Here is a 17346-nt window from a genome sequence, read left to right as displayed (position 1 = left end):
GACTGGACCATATTGACCTCAGGACCAGTCATATAACAAACTGTGGTCTTTAGATTGACCTGCAAGGATCACTAGCATTCACTTATTTTGTTTGATATCATTGATAGCACCCAGATGACTGTTGGGCTAGTGTGCGCTTAACAGATGTAAAAAATAAATAAATACATCGATGCTCCCTACTTACAAATCATTCTGGGTATGCCCTGGTTAGCTAAACATAACCCTTCCATAGACTGGAGGAAAGGCATAGTTAAGATCCATTCTCCCTATTGCGCAGAGTTTTGTCACTTGGAATCACTGATTAACCCCTGTCTTGGCCCTAAGAATCCACAGAAAATACTGTATGCTCAGACTGTCTCCGCAAAACTTAATGCATCCCATGAATATTTCAATTACAGAGATGTTTTTGAACCAAAAGAAGCAGACAAATTACCTCCACACCGGGTATGTGGCTGTTGAATTGAGTTAATTGCAGGAGCAATTAAAGAAATTGTTGTCCACAGTCTATGGAACACTTATGTCCCTGCACATCAAATGTTTGAAAGACAAACAATAGATATGTTATCAATTTATAAATGTAATCTTTGTTCAGTATGCAATAAATGTGCAATGTGTTCAAATAAATACAAACTCTTAACAGGGAATGCTGGTTGATACATAATTCTGATAATTATCTAAATTGAAAAACAGAGGTTACACTAATGCCAGTCTCCAAACAGCTTGGGCTGTTTTTTCTAATGTATTTCATTTGGATTGTGGGCTGCATTTTGGGTCACATCAACATCTGCACCCCTTGAATAGAACATTACTCGTCGGAATATTCATTTGGTGCCTCTGTATGGAAATGTGTCCTTGTGACAAACTGACTTCTGCCCTGCAGGAGTATAAGGATGAGTAGAGGCTGAAGCCCCTGTTCAGCCCTCACACTTCTACAGACCAAGAACCCAAACAATCCTAAAGGTAAAACAGGCACAGTTAAGAGTTATACCATCTTTGCCTTTTGTGGTAATATGGGCAGGGGGAAGGCCATACCCTCAAGAGCGTACCCAATCAGCAATGCTTAACAGTCCAAAAATAAAGGCAATGTTCGATCAAGGTTCTATATAAAAATGCATATACTTTATTTAAACAATCTGTGAAAATAACTAAATAGAAAAACACTACCCAAATCCCAACCCAGAGGAAAGAAAATGCACAGAGCGAAAGATGCAGCACTCTAGATAATGAATCAGTGATGAAAATCAAGTAAACACCTTAATGTTTGTATGAACGAAATGTTTGTATAAATGATGTGTGCTGGTGCAAATATGGAGTTGAATGATCTAAACAGTCTCTAGGACCCAAGACTGGAAAAGAGGGCAGTTAATAGTCAATAATAACTCTTTAAGATACCTGGCAGTTCAACAGCATCAAAGCATGCTTCTTGGTGCTGTTCATACAACTCAATGCAGTTTGAGTGCAGTGGTCATGTTGGTCTCGGTGAGAAGCAGTGTCAAGCAGGTGTGAAAAGGAGCATGTTTCACTTTGAAGGCAATGCTTGGAGAAAGAAGAATCATGGGTTCTATGATGATTCCCAGCACGCCACTTTCACCAAAGACCGGTTTTGCTGCTGCTGGGAACCATCATTCCCCTGGTAGCACCAATGCCAATGACAGGGATGCCCCCAAAATCCCTGTTCCCTCTGCCACGCTCCTCCCCCCATGGTCAGTTGCTTGATCGGTGGGGACATCACACTACCCCAGACTCTCAACCTGCCCTCCTGTTCCCGACTTACAATCCATTTACACACTTACCCCACACATACACACACATGCACATTGCCCTGTCTGTCCCCAAACTCCATCCTTACCTCTTTGTCTTCTCCTCCATCTGACCCGTTTCAGGGTTGGGCATCAAGCGCATGTGTTGTTCCGTGACAGGTCACAGTTTGGTGAAAGCGGCCTGCAGGGGAAATGTTTTCAAAGAAAGTGGGCAGTTCAGAATCACAAGGGATGCCAGGGATGATTCCTTGGATCGACTGTGAAGATGCTGGTGACTGATTCATGGTGATGGTTCCGATCAAGCGCTCGAGGGCCTCTCGATTGTGAGGGCTGGAAGGGTTGGTTTGATGGTCGATTCAACAGCATGGTCGATTCAACAGCAAAAATGCTGGAGACTCGATGCAGTTTGTTTTGAGTGGTTCATTGGAATATCTGATGGTTGGGGCTTGATGTTCCACCAAGGTCAATTCGACTGGCAATGAAGATCTGCAGCAAAGATGCAGGTGGGGCGAGTAGCAGTCAAAGGTGGCAGTTGCAATAAAGAGTGTGTAGTTCTAGCCAAGCCAGCAATGTGCTTATCTAGCATGATGCAATGGCAAACAGGTTGAAACATGCAGTTTGGCAGTTTGAAGAGCAGGCGAGTGTCAAAGGGAGATCCAGAGTGCTCTGATGGCTTGATGTAGTCGAACAGGTTCGAATCATGGTTCAAATTGGTTTGATTGTGTAAACAGAGGGTTCCTCATGTTCTTGACTCTCAGTTTGCTTGAGTCCCAATCTGGGGACTGAAGGATAAGTTGAGTCCTTTTTCTCAGGCTCCCAATCACATGAGATGCAAGCACCCAACTGCAGGCATCCTTCCACATGGTGAGGTCCTGGGTACTGTTGTGTGTGGCTGAGAGGCAGGTCTTGCCCCAGCAGCAGTTCACCCCCAGTGTGCCCAGGGGAGTTTGCCTCTGCCTTGGACACCCAGTCTTGAACTCTCTTGGAGGGCTTTGGAAATATCAAATTTCCCAACAGAGGTTCAATTAATTATTTATTTGTCTTTTGTTCAATAGTGAATCAAAGGAGGATTGGTAGACCCCCTTCTTTTAAAGGCAAAATCCCTCTGACGATTGAACTAAAGCTATCCTGCTTCAAGGGTAAATCCCTGTTCATGTAACAAGTGAATTTTGCCTTCTGACATCACACACAACGTGCTATGTGCTAGAGGAAGTGGAGGGGAAAGGAAGGAAAGATAGAGGCAGAGAGAAACAAGATAGTGTATCTTTCCTTGAGCTGTAAATATCTCCCTCTGGTTACGCTATACCTACCCCTCCCCTTCTCAGTAGAATCAAGGCCCCTTTGGTATGCAGCATGCAAGTGTGATTCCTTTTCCCAGGACAACTTCCTGTGGAGTGGCTGTCTCGCTGTGGAATGTGTTACTTGCTCTCACAAAGGAACAATGAGAGGTAGCCCCCAGGACTGCAGTCCTGCTAGCTGCAGCACGGAGAGTCTGGCTAAAGGAATGCACAAAACCCTCCCACAGTCCACCTGGGTCCAAAGAGCTGACACATGTGATATCAAATTGATGTGGCTTGGATAACTATGAGAGAGGCTTACCACCATCCCCTAAACTGATGTATGGCTTATATTTACAGTTTAGTGTGCCACCAAGAAAGCATCCTCCTAGCTATGTATTTTTATGAAAAGGAGTGCATATCTTAAATGCAACCCCTGTGTTTTAGTGACTTTGGCTGTCAGTGCAGCTGTCAAGAGTGCCTATGACCGCTGAACCTGCTCTTTGCCACTGGAGAGCAGGAGCTGCAGATCAGGATACTGACCCAGCAGGGCACAAATGTACACTCTGTTTTTGTCATGGTGCTTTGATAAATTGAGGTCTGGTTAGCAGGTCACCCTTTCTGAGATGGAATTACCCACATCATTGCATACAAATCAAAGGTAGGGCTTCCACTCCCTTGCCAGATGGCAATTCCTCATAGCCCTATGTTTTGGAAAGCCTTTTTTAAAGTCTTCCTTTTAAAATAACGGATTGGGATTTTGTGGGATGAGGATACCTCACTGATATGGAGCTGTTAACCTCTTCCTGTGTGCCCACTTTCACCTCTTGTAATATTTCCATTCCTTCTCACTTGGGTGGTTTCTGTCTACCTAAGATGGAAAATGTCAGAAAGACCTGACTAACCACCACATGTTTATGGCTGTAACTCAGATTGTACACTATGAAATAATTAAGCTGCAGACTTTTGCATGCCTTTTGTACTCCTCTTCCTCTCATCTTATCCTATTTAAATGACCCCGTTTTGAAGGCAGTTGCACAGTTTATTTTTGCGATTTGCAACTCATTAACCATTTCACCTGCTGTACTTGCTGTACCTCCAATGCCTAAAATCTTTAGCTCACACTTGAGAATAAAGCTAAGCAGGCTTGAAAACTGGCTATGTGAAGGCAGACATGTAGCAATGTCTCTTGTCTCTCGGGATTTCCCTCATGCCATCTGCCATCCACTCTCCCTCAGGTGTGAAAGTGTACACACAGAAGAAGATCATTAATAATGAAAATAAATGTTTTGTACCAAATATTATAGCAGAGATGGGTCTTGTGGACTGTTGTTTCGTGCCACAGTAGTAGGTCGGGGTTCCCATATGTTCCAACCATCCTTCATTAAATCACGTTAGGTGGATAGTTGCCTGTGTGAGATCAGTGGCACACTAAGAAAAATTATGAGGGAAGAGTGACCCAGCTCAAACTGCTGTTGTTCTCACATCACAGGGTCAATGACAGGGATGTTATATAATGTGCATTGTCAGTCTAGGCTGGAAATGGCAGACTGTGACTTGAGTAAATCTTCATAGTTACCCTGGGATTATGCGGGAGTGATTTGAGCTGTGTCAATGTGAAGTGTTTGTACAGTGTACACAAGAGTACTGTACCTGTTAAAAAGATCCATTCCATTCTAGTCAGTAGGACCTTTTCCTGTCCTAACATTTGCTTTGGATTCTGAAACGTGGAGTCCTGCTTTTATGGTGGGGACTACTGTCAAACATTTTAATCTGGCTGGCTGGGCTGTAATCTGCACTGTTAAAAATAAATTTACATTTTGTGCAGTGGAGTGTTGCTATGCATTGCTAATGATTTTTTGTCGGCTTGCACAGCAGTAATGGAGGTTACCTTGTAGGCTGTCGCCTGAGAATCATGATGGTAATGTGGAGAATCCAATTCTTCATGCAAAACGATGGTTCGAGACTGGCAAGGACTTCAAAAGCATGATATTCATGGGCAAGACATCTGTTGTTCTTGAATAGGATGGCGATTTTGTGCACCTGTTCAGTAAACCACAGAAAAGGCACCCAGTGATTACCTGGGCACATTACAAAGCCAAGTGATATCAACACCAGAGAAACTAGAGAAAAGTGTAATTACTCAACATTTTTATGTCAGTGGGAACAAGGAAAAACGATTGCTTCTTGAGCACTTGGGAGTAATTATAGGGGAGTATGGGGGGGACAAGTCCCCCAAACTTTTGTGGCATGCCAAATTTCCCTCCCCCCCATCTTTTGGCTGGGGCAGAGCAGGGCAACATTGCAGTCGCTGCATCAATTAAGTAATTGGACAGCGGGAGCCTGGCTGTCCATTACATAAAGCGGGAGGCAGGGATACCTCATGCGGCTCAGTTCCTCACCTTAGTTGGTGGCCTGATTCAAAGTGAGCAGCCACTGCCAGGGTGCTTGGCTGGGTGGAATTCATAGTGTTCATCGATAGCATTCATATGTTTGCATTTAGTGTGTTAAATACATTGTTTGGGGGGTGGGGAGAATGCCTTTGTCAAAAGATGCAAAAAGTTACCATTTCACATTATCTTTTGTTATGATTAAGTCTTAAAAGACAGCCTACAAGCCATTCTTTATAATTTTGTGGAATGGCATTCTGGTATTTGTAGTCTTCAAGATGGGGTGAAAATAATGCATTTGAACTCTTATTGTTTGATATATTTCAATCAGGATTCCTATATTGCTGCAGTACTTTAATTATGATGTGTGTACTTTTCAGGTCGGATTTATAAAACAGAGTATTGTTGAAAGCCAAACGTCTTGGCGAGGAGGGGAAAGGATCAGAGGGCACATTTGATGTGATGATTTACCAGGTCCCTGGATGTGGGAAAAGAGGTTTCTGGACTGAAGATGTTCTCCCTGGTCCTGTGTTGATTTTCAGGGTACACGTTGAGATTACATGTGGGTTGACTGCGTCCGCTCACTTTAATCACATTGCCGACTCCATCCCCCTTGGTTGTTTTTGAGGCCAGCATGCAAAAAAGGTTGTTTTCTCAAGGTTTCGCCCACCGGGATTTGAACTCACAAAACCACAAGAAAGTGTCCCCAAAGCACACATCTTGTATTAGTATTTTGCTTTCCATAAAATATTTCAATATAGATTTTTGGGTTAAAAGGTGCACACGTTTTACACTTTGCCAGCAGTGTACTAGGAAAATCTTCTCTAGCTGTTTTTTTTTCCAGGTATTGATGATTCATTTTGTAAAAGACAATGGGCCTCATAAAGAGTTTGGAAGTAGCCATGCCGTTCATACCCGCATGGCTACCCCCAAACCGGGTACCGGGTCCGGGTCCCAAAAATAGGGAATTACTGAGTCATACTGACTTTGGCGGGCCCGGTAATTCCCAGTCTCGGGACCCGGACCAGGTACATCCCCATTCCCATTTGAGCCCCCATAGGGCTCAATGGGAATGGGGAGGACGCTAACAATGGATCTGACGTGCATTCTGCCACCCGCAAGGAAACCCCTAATGAGGAACCCCGGAATGAACAGTGCCGGTACCTTACCAGCACCGTTCATTCCGCAGCTGCCAGCCTCCTAATGAGGCCCAATGTTCATTTCTGTTTTGAATTTTCTTTCATTAGGAAAGGCCAGTTGAATTAAATGTGCGTATTTCACTGTAGGATACGTGCAGTTCCCATGCATATGTTAAAGAACCCCCACACTTTTTTTCTGGAGTTGACACCTATTGATGACATTTGAAGACCTGCAGAATTGCTCACTCCGACTGCCTTAGTACCTCTCTGGTAAATCGGCTTTGTTACGATTGCACTATCCTGCAACAAAAGCACTTTGCCCTGTCTGGCCCAGGACCATTCCCTGCCCTTGGAATGTACAGTCACCTTAGGCATGTTTGGGTTACTTACCAGTGATCTTCATTACTCTTTGCTCTGCTCTTTCTCATCACATTATTTTCTTTTGAGGTCCCCATCTCTACAAATGATTCCGCCCAATCGGTCGGCTACTCCAAAATAAGCCTCACTCCTGATATTGCTACAACCGTAATATTAACAGTTAAAATTCAGATATTGAGTGTCAGTTTATTTGATCCCTATGGATATTGATGACAATTTATTTTTACATCATTTTCTACGAGGAGACCCACACATCATTTGCCACCCTGAGCCTCGCAAATCCTAGGGCTGACACTGACTGTGGGCTAACCCTATAGAGAGGGGCTAACATTTAGAGACTTTGGCAGTCACCAGGAGAGGGGCAAACTTTGTGGGTGCATCTGCATATTCTAATGAGACTAGTCTAGTCAGCTTAAATGTTAAAAGCTGTTGACTCTCTGTGTCAGAAACACACACTTAAGAACTTTGGGAATGAGCTGCCTGATGTCTCCCATGTCCTGCTCACTCCCCCGACATACAAGTACAACGTCACTCATCATGATTTCAATTGCCTGAAAATGTATGCATTTAAATTTAGGTGCTAACAATGAAATGTGCTAAATTATTATTAATTGCCTGGCCTTTTTTAAAAGTGCACCCCTCCCCCCAAGCACTGTTTGTCAGGTCATGTCCTGCTATGGCATTGTAGTTCAGCCAGGTGAAGTCAACGTAGCCCAACATTTCGGTTGTCACGGTCAGGAGGGGGATAAAGCATGGTCTGCTCAATGGCTGTGCGCCCCTGTTTGCATCTGTTACTGTGTATTTAATGTGCATATGAATGTTGTGGGCACACACTGCATTGCAATGGAGATGCTGTGTGCATGTGTGTGTGAGTAGGTGAGTGTGTACAAGCATATGTGTGTTGACTTTTGTTGCTGAATGAATGATAAATAATGCATGGTTTGTTTGTTCTGGGTGGAATGAATTTTGCAAATGTTATGATGTGTCATTAGGTGGGTGGCAGGCAGGAATTAAGATGTGTGGGGCCCATTTTAAACATTATGGTTGGGGGCCCCCAGCTTTGAGCAAAAACATTCTGAGGCACGCGTGGCTTGCATACATTACAATGATGACGAAGATAAGGTTAATAACCGCCAATTATCTCAATGCGGCCAGCCAGCTAAATGCCCACTGAAGAGCTTTAAACCCTTCTTTGACAGTAAGTGACTGATGTGGAGGAACCCGTTTTAGAAGGCAAAGAGGTGATAACATTTGAACTAAAATAGAGAGAAATTAATATAATTATGTGTTACATGACCGCTGGGCACTGACTGGCAACATGGGGGCAGGTGCTGGGAGCCACCCCTAAGGCTTGAGGCCTCTTTTATTTGAAAAGGTTGAAATGCCCTGATGCCGTCCATAGTGAATGGGTATGAATTTTTAGTGTGTGTGTATGTATGTATGCATGTATATGTGTGCGTGAGAGGTGCTTGGCAGATGCAGCACTTGTTTATGGGCATCGAGAAGGCAAATATGAAATATTACATGGCTAAACTCAGACTGGGATTTTGGGGCAGCCAGACTAGACCTTTTTTACTGTGACATGACTTTATTCTGGGCATCTTGATAAAGCAAGCATGGTATGTGTTATTAATTGGCTAGACTGGCATTTTTTTACTGTTGTCAATGCAGGGAATTGTAAAGACTCACTGTGATGTTATAACTTTCAGAAGACTGGCTTGTCTTTAGAATAACATTTTAAAGATACAGCACCAGTCATATGCAAGTTATAACAGAGCGTCGGCAAGGGACTCTTGTGGTGTCGTAGTTTAGCGTTATCCCTCAGAGCCACCATACACCCTTCCTCCACGCTGCCCCTTTCCTTAAGTTGTCATGTCCCCCACCCCCAACATTTTCAGTAAAGTTACTCCACTGTTTGAGCATGTTGGCGAAAGCGAAAACGTATTTTCGATAATTGTGTTCTATAAAGAGTTATAGCTTCAGATAGGCAGCATGCAACAACATCCTGCCACTTATGTCATGAGCTTGGAGAAGCCAGGGGATCGTCCCTGCACTGCCTCTGTGCTTGTCATTGCTTAGCACATGGCCATAGCCAACCTCAGTGGCTCCTCTAATTCTAATCCCCAGGTTCAGGTAAGAGACCTCATCAAGGATATCATATCTAAGAATGGCTCTGTGCAGAACCTTCTTCAAGGATCACATTGTATTGAGGAATGTGTTCCAAGATACCACACTTATCATCCTGATGACATCAGACAACTTAATATGATGCAGTAAAATTATCATAATCAGTCCACAACGGTTTTTCATATGTAATGTTAATGTTGGTGTGAATGAAATGTGGTATTAATTATGTATTATGTGTAAAAACAATGCCTTGTTATTTAACCTTTTGTAAATATCATAAATACCTGTATATATATGTAATAGAGCATCAAAAGTGTGTTACCACTAATAGGTGTGAAGATAAGGGATGGGTTGAAAGGGGCCTTTAGGGGTCCCTCGCGATATGGTAACAAGGCAATAACAATACACAAAAGGATACGCCAGACACGAGGTTCAAATTCCCAATGCTAGGGTTTATTGCAAGAAAAATAGTCCCAATTGGCCAACTGTGGTCTCACGCCCCGCGACGTGTATTCTCTAGACCTCGAGGGACGCAAGAGAGCGAATTACGTACATCAGTTACATATATACAAAATGCATATCATACAATCAGCTATGTCATTTTTAACACCCCCCTTTTATTAAGTTTCTTTGAACTCGGGATGATGATGGACATTTCCGACGAGTATGACAATTATGACACTTTCGATGTCTATTCTAGTAACAATGTGTAATTTAGAAAGTGCGGAGGCATCTTCTGGTTGTTGAACAGAACACGGTGCTTCTGTTCTTGGAAGCAAGCTGCACACGGGGGAAGAGCCACATTCCAAGCTTTGCTATCTATGAGGTGCTATTCGTGTCCTGGGAGCCGACACGCTCTAAAGGGTTTTGTGAGGGGGGGCTGTAAGAAGAGCATAATTCAAGCCTTTAGCTGCTTTATTGTAACATATTCTACCACAGTACGAGACTGGCTGCCAGCTGTGAAATGATTAAATGCCCTGCAGCTCTCCCTCAAGGCTACAGAGAGGGAACGTGGGCATTCCTTTCTGGGCTACTCATGAGGAGTTTCAATGAACTCCTCAGTCCCGCGACCTTGCCCTTTCATCTTCAGACAACAATGTTAACAGTTGAGCAGAGTAAGCAGAATTCGCAAGAATTGCAAGCTGCAAAGCAGTTTTAGACAGAAAGCAATGAGCAATGGTTAACAAGCAAAATGGCGATTCTTGCGACGTTTAAAATGGCTGCTTGTTCATCAAGCATAGCAGTCTGTATTTCTATAATTCTGTGCATAAGACAGTTGGCCTTCGGCAATCAAGATATGTCTATCATTCAAATGAAGGGTATTCACTTTTCCAGATTGACAGGGTAATCCGTTGCCTTGTATTGAAAAATATTGATAGATGTACATACATTATGGGTTTCAGTGGCATAGGTTTGCTCTCAGCTCAGCACCCACCACACTTGCAGGTGTGAATGGGTTGGGGAAGGAAGTGAATAAAGGGAACCTTCACCTTTGATCAAATTGGTGCTATTATGGAGGAGGGATTACTCTGATTTGCAGAGTGTTTCTTTTAACAGTATGGAATACATTTCTAACCCCATTTCATGCACTGAATGTACGTATTATGTGCAGTATATTTGAATATGCCCTTTCCCTTCTGCTAAATATGGTACTGCAAAGGTAATAAGAGTTTCTCTCCAAAGACACGATACCAAGCCCCTAAATGTCCTGCCCCATTTCAACGTGGTGTACCCTAGAAAAACAACACCTGATAAACAAAACAGCAGAGAATAAATAAAACCAATAAACAACAAATAAAAAATATGTAATAGATTCAGTGGAGTCCCACTATATTTTTCTGCACAAATAATAGAGTGTATATAAAAAAAGATCTGATATAAATCTGAGGATAACTTGAAATATCCAGGTGTCTCAGAGGGTTTATGAAATGCGCAAATGCCTGGACTCTAGACTTATATTTACAGTGCTTTACTTACCATAAAAACAACATAAGATTAACACAACAGTTGAAAGGCATCCTACAAGTGTCCAACCAAAGTCCCTCACTCTAGTGTGACAGGGTGTGTGCCACTCCTTGTCATCTTGTTATCTGCAGGATTTCTGTAAGGATCTGGTCTTATCCTGCATCCTAATGCAATCTGGAGTGAGTGTCATGATTGACTATGGAATGTTACTGGTTAGAATGTTTATGTGTGACTGGTGTTCTCTTGAGGGAGTTAAGAGATGTAGCCTGAGATAGAGGATGTCGGTGCTTGTCTATGAGAACTGGACTTTACCATATGATGAATAATGACTCTAGAAACTGGATGTTATGCTTGGAAACTGATTAAAGAAGTTACTCATCCACACCTTGATGTCAGAGTCATTTTGCTAAAACACAGAACTACACAATTTCCTCGTTTCATCACAAATATGAATCCGACTTGCCTTCTTAAAGACTCTCATTAATATACCTCTCTGTCACCTCTCACGCATTTGGAATTGTAATGAGTGTTCTTACAAAATGCCCTCTGTCTTGTTTGTTACCTCCATGCACATGGCTCTGTAAGAAAATGGGGAGTCATTAGTGGGATAGTGGGAGATGCTGTTGGGAAACCTGAGGTGTAGGATGGAACTACATGGATCCTGTGTGCCAATATGCTTTCTATGGTTTTGTCAGAGAGACTAGGGAGTGTTTTAGGGACACGCTTAAGATCTGCTTGTGCCTAGTGTAAGAGCACAAGGTAAGTGCTTCTTCATGGGCTGTAGGCTGCATGTATTCTAGAGTTTAAATGATGCAAAACATGCAGACTAAAATACTGTCCAAAATAAAGTTGTAGACTAATCAAGATTACAAAGAAGAACCATAATAAATGAGAACAAACATCTAGGATGAAATACAATTACTATAAAGGGCACTTACTAAGAAGTGTAAAGGATGAATTATGAAGGAAACCATCTGGGAAATACCTCTACTGAGGAAAATTTAAAACAATGAATTGATACTCAAAAGTATAAAAATAGAAGGGCCTGAAGAAGGACTTACCTTCTGCTCTCGCAATAGGTACAGCAGTGAGAAACACAGTGTGGCCATAGAATTCTATTTTACCAAAAAATGTTTCAACTGCTGAAATGTGTGAGAAAATAATTTGAAAAAATACTTACAGTTAATTCTTTGATTTGCTACATAGGGAAACAATTGTATCTTGAAAGAGGGCATGTACTGTCGGTCCAGAAAAAGTAGACACCCCTCGATTGTAAGGCAATTTATTTTGTTGGCCAAAGACCAACCGCCTCATGTGTTTAGTATTGGAAATATATAGCCATAAGCTTGATTAAGTGTGGCCATTTTAAGGTGACTGAAATCTCCATTTTGTTTTCTCTCTAAAGTTTGCTTTTTGTCTTCTGTTAAACTGCTTTGCTGAAATATTATTCTGCTCTCCTAGTGCATAACGCAAGGCCGCGAGAGACATGTTGAAACATAACGTAGCAACCCAGACAGAAATTCCCAGTCTCCTCCCTCGCATATCCTTGGAAGTAAGCAGCAAGGCATCCTAATCAGTCCACAGGTGCCAGTTAGTCTCGAAAACACAGTAGAAATGCTAGAAGCGAACATTGAATGACTTGAATTATGCTCTTCTTTGCGGCCCCCCTTTCCTGAGCCCTGTAGAGCCCTGGAGAGCAAGTTGACCCCCAGTACACGAATAGAAACTAGGAGATAGCAAGGCCTGGAATGTGTCTCTCCCCTGCACGCAGCTTGCTTGCAAGAACAGAAGCATTGTGTTCTTTTAAACAAAGACTTGTGTCTGTAGGCTCGCGAAAATTGCAAACTGTTGCTAAATGAATGTTCGAAAGTATCAAACTCGTTACCATTGACAATCATTGTGCTCAATTCAAAGGAAATGTATTAGGGGCGGTATTGGATGTGTCACTACTGATTACAAGATGCTAGATTTGTATATATGTAACTATTGTATGATTCTCCGTCTCCTTGCATCCCCCGGGGTCTGGAAACACACGTCGCGGGGCGTGGGACCCAGTTGGCAAACGGAGACTATTTGCTTTGCAATAAGCCGTAGATTTTGGGAATACAACCTCGTGTCTGGCGTATCAGTTTATGTGTGGTGATTGTGCCTTGTTTCCATATGCGAGGGTCCCTCAGAGGCCCCTTCAGTACTGTGATTACTATGTACACCAAAAAACTTAAAATTCATTTCTTGAAATTACTGTTTTGCCAGGTCTGGTGAGTTCTTCACTCCAGCAAGTAACTCATCTGTGGCCTCTGGGTATAATAAGTGTGAAACAGGATCAGTCTCCTCCTCAGTCCCATCATCTGTCATTAGAGTCAAGACTGAGACATCCATGCTTAACGGCTTCAGCTGATTAACATGAAAGACCATGTGCCTCTACCTAGGGGCCTTGGTATCAGTGTGGCTGTTAAACTCACTGATCTATTCTAGAACTCCATAGGGACCTGTCTATCATAAAGGGTGCTGCTTTTGACAGGTTCCATAAAATTGATCATCTGTAGTAGAGTATTTGCTGTCACTGTGGTTTTCTGGTCATGCCAGTGCTTCATCTGCTCCTGGCATACATTGAGGTTCCTGCTACTCTGTTCCATGTACTTGGCCATTCTGGATCTGAGCCCAAGTACATACCCACTATTTCATGGGAAGGACTTTTGGTGTTAACCTCCCATCCTTATTTCAGCAGATAACAGACCCCTAACAGGATGGCACAAGATAAACTCTTAAGGAATTAACCCTCCTACATTATGTGGCACCTGTTGATAGTTAAAAAGGAGACACAACAGGAGAATATCATATTTTCTCCTCGGGTGGTTTTCCAAACCACCTAAGATGCATGTCAGTGTCTAGTTGAATTTATTAACACATACACCACATAAGGTCACAATGCAGAGCATCTAGTAAAGAAGCTTCCCACTTATTGTGTGTTATGTTATTGTGATTTATACAATATTAAAGAACAAGAAATAAGTGGAGTAGCTTATTGACACCTGGATTCTACTCTAACACCAGCATTATAGACAATATATAACTTTGGAATCCAGCCGTCTCTCTCTCTCTCTCCTATGACACCTATGTAATGTCCTAGAGAACCCTGTCCATGGACCAAATAGGTAACGAGTCAGAAAATGATTGAAAAAATCTTTATCAATTTATTAATGTATCAAAAACAGTTATTTTATAAACGTACATCACAAAATAAAAAATGTGTAAAATCTTGTGCACATTTCTTAAAAACCAACAGTACAAAAAATGTTAAAACACCATGTAGATGTACCTTTAACACCCCACAAAAACTATGCTGCCTATACAAATCAAATTAAATACAATTTGTGACAGACACTATCCCTAATAATGTGCAAAAGAAAGCATTGGTAGGAAGCATCCTGGAATCCTTTGATCAGGAGTTATTCCAAAATTGGTCTTATATGAATCTAAGTGATTTTCTACCCCATATATATGCTACTAGGGTAAACACAACAACTTATTGAATTGTTATCTAACACCAGCACTATTTATGGTGCCTTACACAATCCAACATGTTTCGTTCATAGGTTAATAGGCATCACTTTTAGAACTTCATCAGGGGACCATATGTGCCCTGTCAACACATCTTCAACTTTGAATGTTTGCTGTAGACCAACATCAGTGGTTAAATTGCCTATCTGGAGCTGTTTCTCATTTATAGTGCTTCAAGCCACTAGCCACAAGAGTTCACTGTAAATCTTGAGCTTGGTAACTGGGGGAATGTCTTGTTAGTAGACAAAGAACAAACTTTTGTGTAATTTCATGTGTTACTGACTCTTAACTGTCAAGCCAGCCCGTACGTTTGTCACACGTGTGTGCGTCAATCCTTGTTCTCCGCTCGTAGAACGTTTCACGCGTCTCTGTCTTTCTAAGCGAGAACTGGTGATTTGCTTCCCTCCTGGACCGGCGTACTAATACTCCACATATTGATTTATACCATACACTGCTGCCATTTTCATGGTCTCCAGGGGTTGGGATGGGTAGGTTAGTCTGATTGAGTGTGAAATGCACAAAAGAACAAGAGGACTTTGATGTGCTGTTGGTGGTTTCAGTACAGAAAAAAAGTCACTGTGTACTGATATATTTTGAGTTGTTTGACATTAGTGTGGCGTTTGGTGGGTGGTTGTATGTAGGTGTTTTATGTGCAAAGTGGGTATTGTGGAGAGTCAGTAGAGTGCTTGCAGTTTGTGGTGTTTTTGTTTTTGTGGCAAGGGTTTGTGCCTTGTTTCTTCAGTGTTGGGTCATGAGTATGCAGAGTTTTAGAGAGTTTTTAGTAGGGTTAGTCAGGGTTGTCTGGGTCTTTTTCTGTGTTTTGGGTTCCTCCATTGGGTTAATCTTATTCTATTGAGTTTAGGGTCAAGTTCTTTCTTTGGGCAATCCGATTTCGTAGATTCTTATTGTGTTGCATTGTCAGTTTTTCTCTCTCCGGTGTTCTTTCTTTGGCTTGGTGAGCTCAAGAGCCATGTTTTAAGATGTTTCCTGAATTTTAGGTGATCTTCTGTTATTCATATTTCCTTTGGGAGCGAGTTCCAAAGTCTCACTGCTATGCAGGAGAATGCTACACCCCGGAATTTGTATTTTGCTTATGGTTTCCGTTTGATGCAAATGTCATTGCTGGACCTTAATGTTCGGTTTAGTTTGTAGATGGATATTCCTTGGCCATAACTCTCTGTGTTATGCATAGTATTTTGAAGATTTGTTTTTTGACTGCTACCCAATGTAGTGTTCTCAATGCTGCAGTCATGTGTTCTCTCTTAGTGAGTCTGAAGAGTAATCCTGCTGCTGCAATCTGTATTCATTGTAGTTTCCTCATAAAACAGATAGTCTGGCATTCAGAGATAAATTCTGTTGGTGTAATCTATTCTTCATCTGACGAGAGAGATGGTAGTGACAGTTCTCTGTGTGGAGACCTATTAGGGAAGTTTCTTCTTGATTGTGCATAGGTGGAAGAAGCATTTTCTAACTACTGCCTTGACTTGTGGCTCTAGTGTCTATAAGATGCTTAAACATGGCACACAAATCAATGGGAGACTTGTGGCTCTAGTGTCTATAAGATGCTTAAACATGGCACACAAATCAATGGGAAAAGTGTATTACATATGGAGTAGAGATGTGTATATAATAATATTTAATCAAAACAAAGTGTATGAAGATGTGTTAGAGTGTCAAGTAATAAATAAAATTCCAATAATGTGACATGACAGTAATCCACACAAAATTGATCCAACACATATAACAACAATCCTGCTTATAATGCATATAAAAACAGAGACACAGTGTAGGAACAAGAAACTGGTCTGCCTGTAGGCAGACGTGGTGATCCCAAGGCTTGTGATCCACAACACTGGAGGATAATTAGTTACTGAAATCACTCTCTTTAAAATGGATTTCTAGAACCTTCATCCATTAGTTATAGTGAACAGGGGAACTCTGAGATGTTAGCCAAAAACCAATCAAGGTAGCAATGGAGAGCAGTCAAGGCTATTCTCGGAAGATTGTGAGTAGGGTAGGGGTCCACAATGAGTCCACACAGTGAAGTGCGCAATAATTCAATGTAGACATTTAAGTACAAAAATAATATATTTATTCTAGGCCCAAAACAAAAACAACAAAATGAAACAAGCGGGTGATAATATCACACAGCAATCAATAATCGCTGTATATGAAGCTGAATGTATTTATGTGTGTTTGTCCGGCTTTACAAATCCACACAGTTGAACCCACGTCTACCACATTTTGCATGTATTCTCTTTCGTCTGGGGCAAGACCGTAGTCTATGTTTGGATGCAAAAAGCTTATATGCAAAAAAGATTAGATGTGTGTGTTTATCCGGCTATTCAAATCCAGAGCTTCAAAATGTAAACAAATGATTGAAGAAAGTGAAATTGTTCAGATTCTAGACTGCCTTGAAGGAACCGAATGCTCTCTGGTCTTCCTGCCTGCTGTTTAAACAGAGTGAAATACTTATTTGGATTTCAGCTGTGTTGCCGATGTGCCTGGGTGGTCCCCACAGAAGGCACTCCACAAATTGTAAATAGGAGTGAGAAAAGCTAGGAACAGGAGCATGTTCATATTGCTATCAACAATGTATGCATTTAAATGACAACATTCTATGAAACTAGATAGTAATGTTGACCCCTCTGCGGGCTATACACCATAGGTCTTTTTCATTCATCAGCAGCTTATCATACTCCAACTTGACAAGGAAGTAAGGGTCCATATTTTAGAGTTTTTCATCAGT

The sequence above is a fragment of the Ambystoma mexicanum genome, chromosome 5p (genome assembly GCF_040938575.1).
Source record: "Ambystoma mexicanum isolate Mex_15411 chromosome 5p, UKY_AmexF1_1, whole genome shotgun sequence".
NCBI lineage: Eukaryota > Metazoa > Chordata > Amphibia > Caudata > Ambystomatidae > Ambystoma > Ambystoma mexicanum.
The sequence above is the reverse complement of the archived record's forward strand: the minus strand, read 5'-3'. Positions refer to the sequence as shown.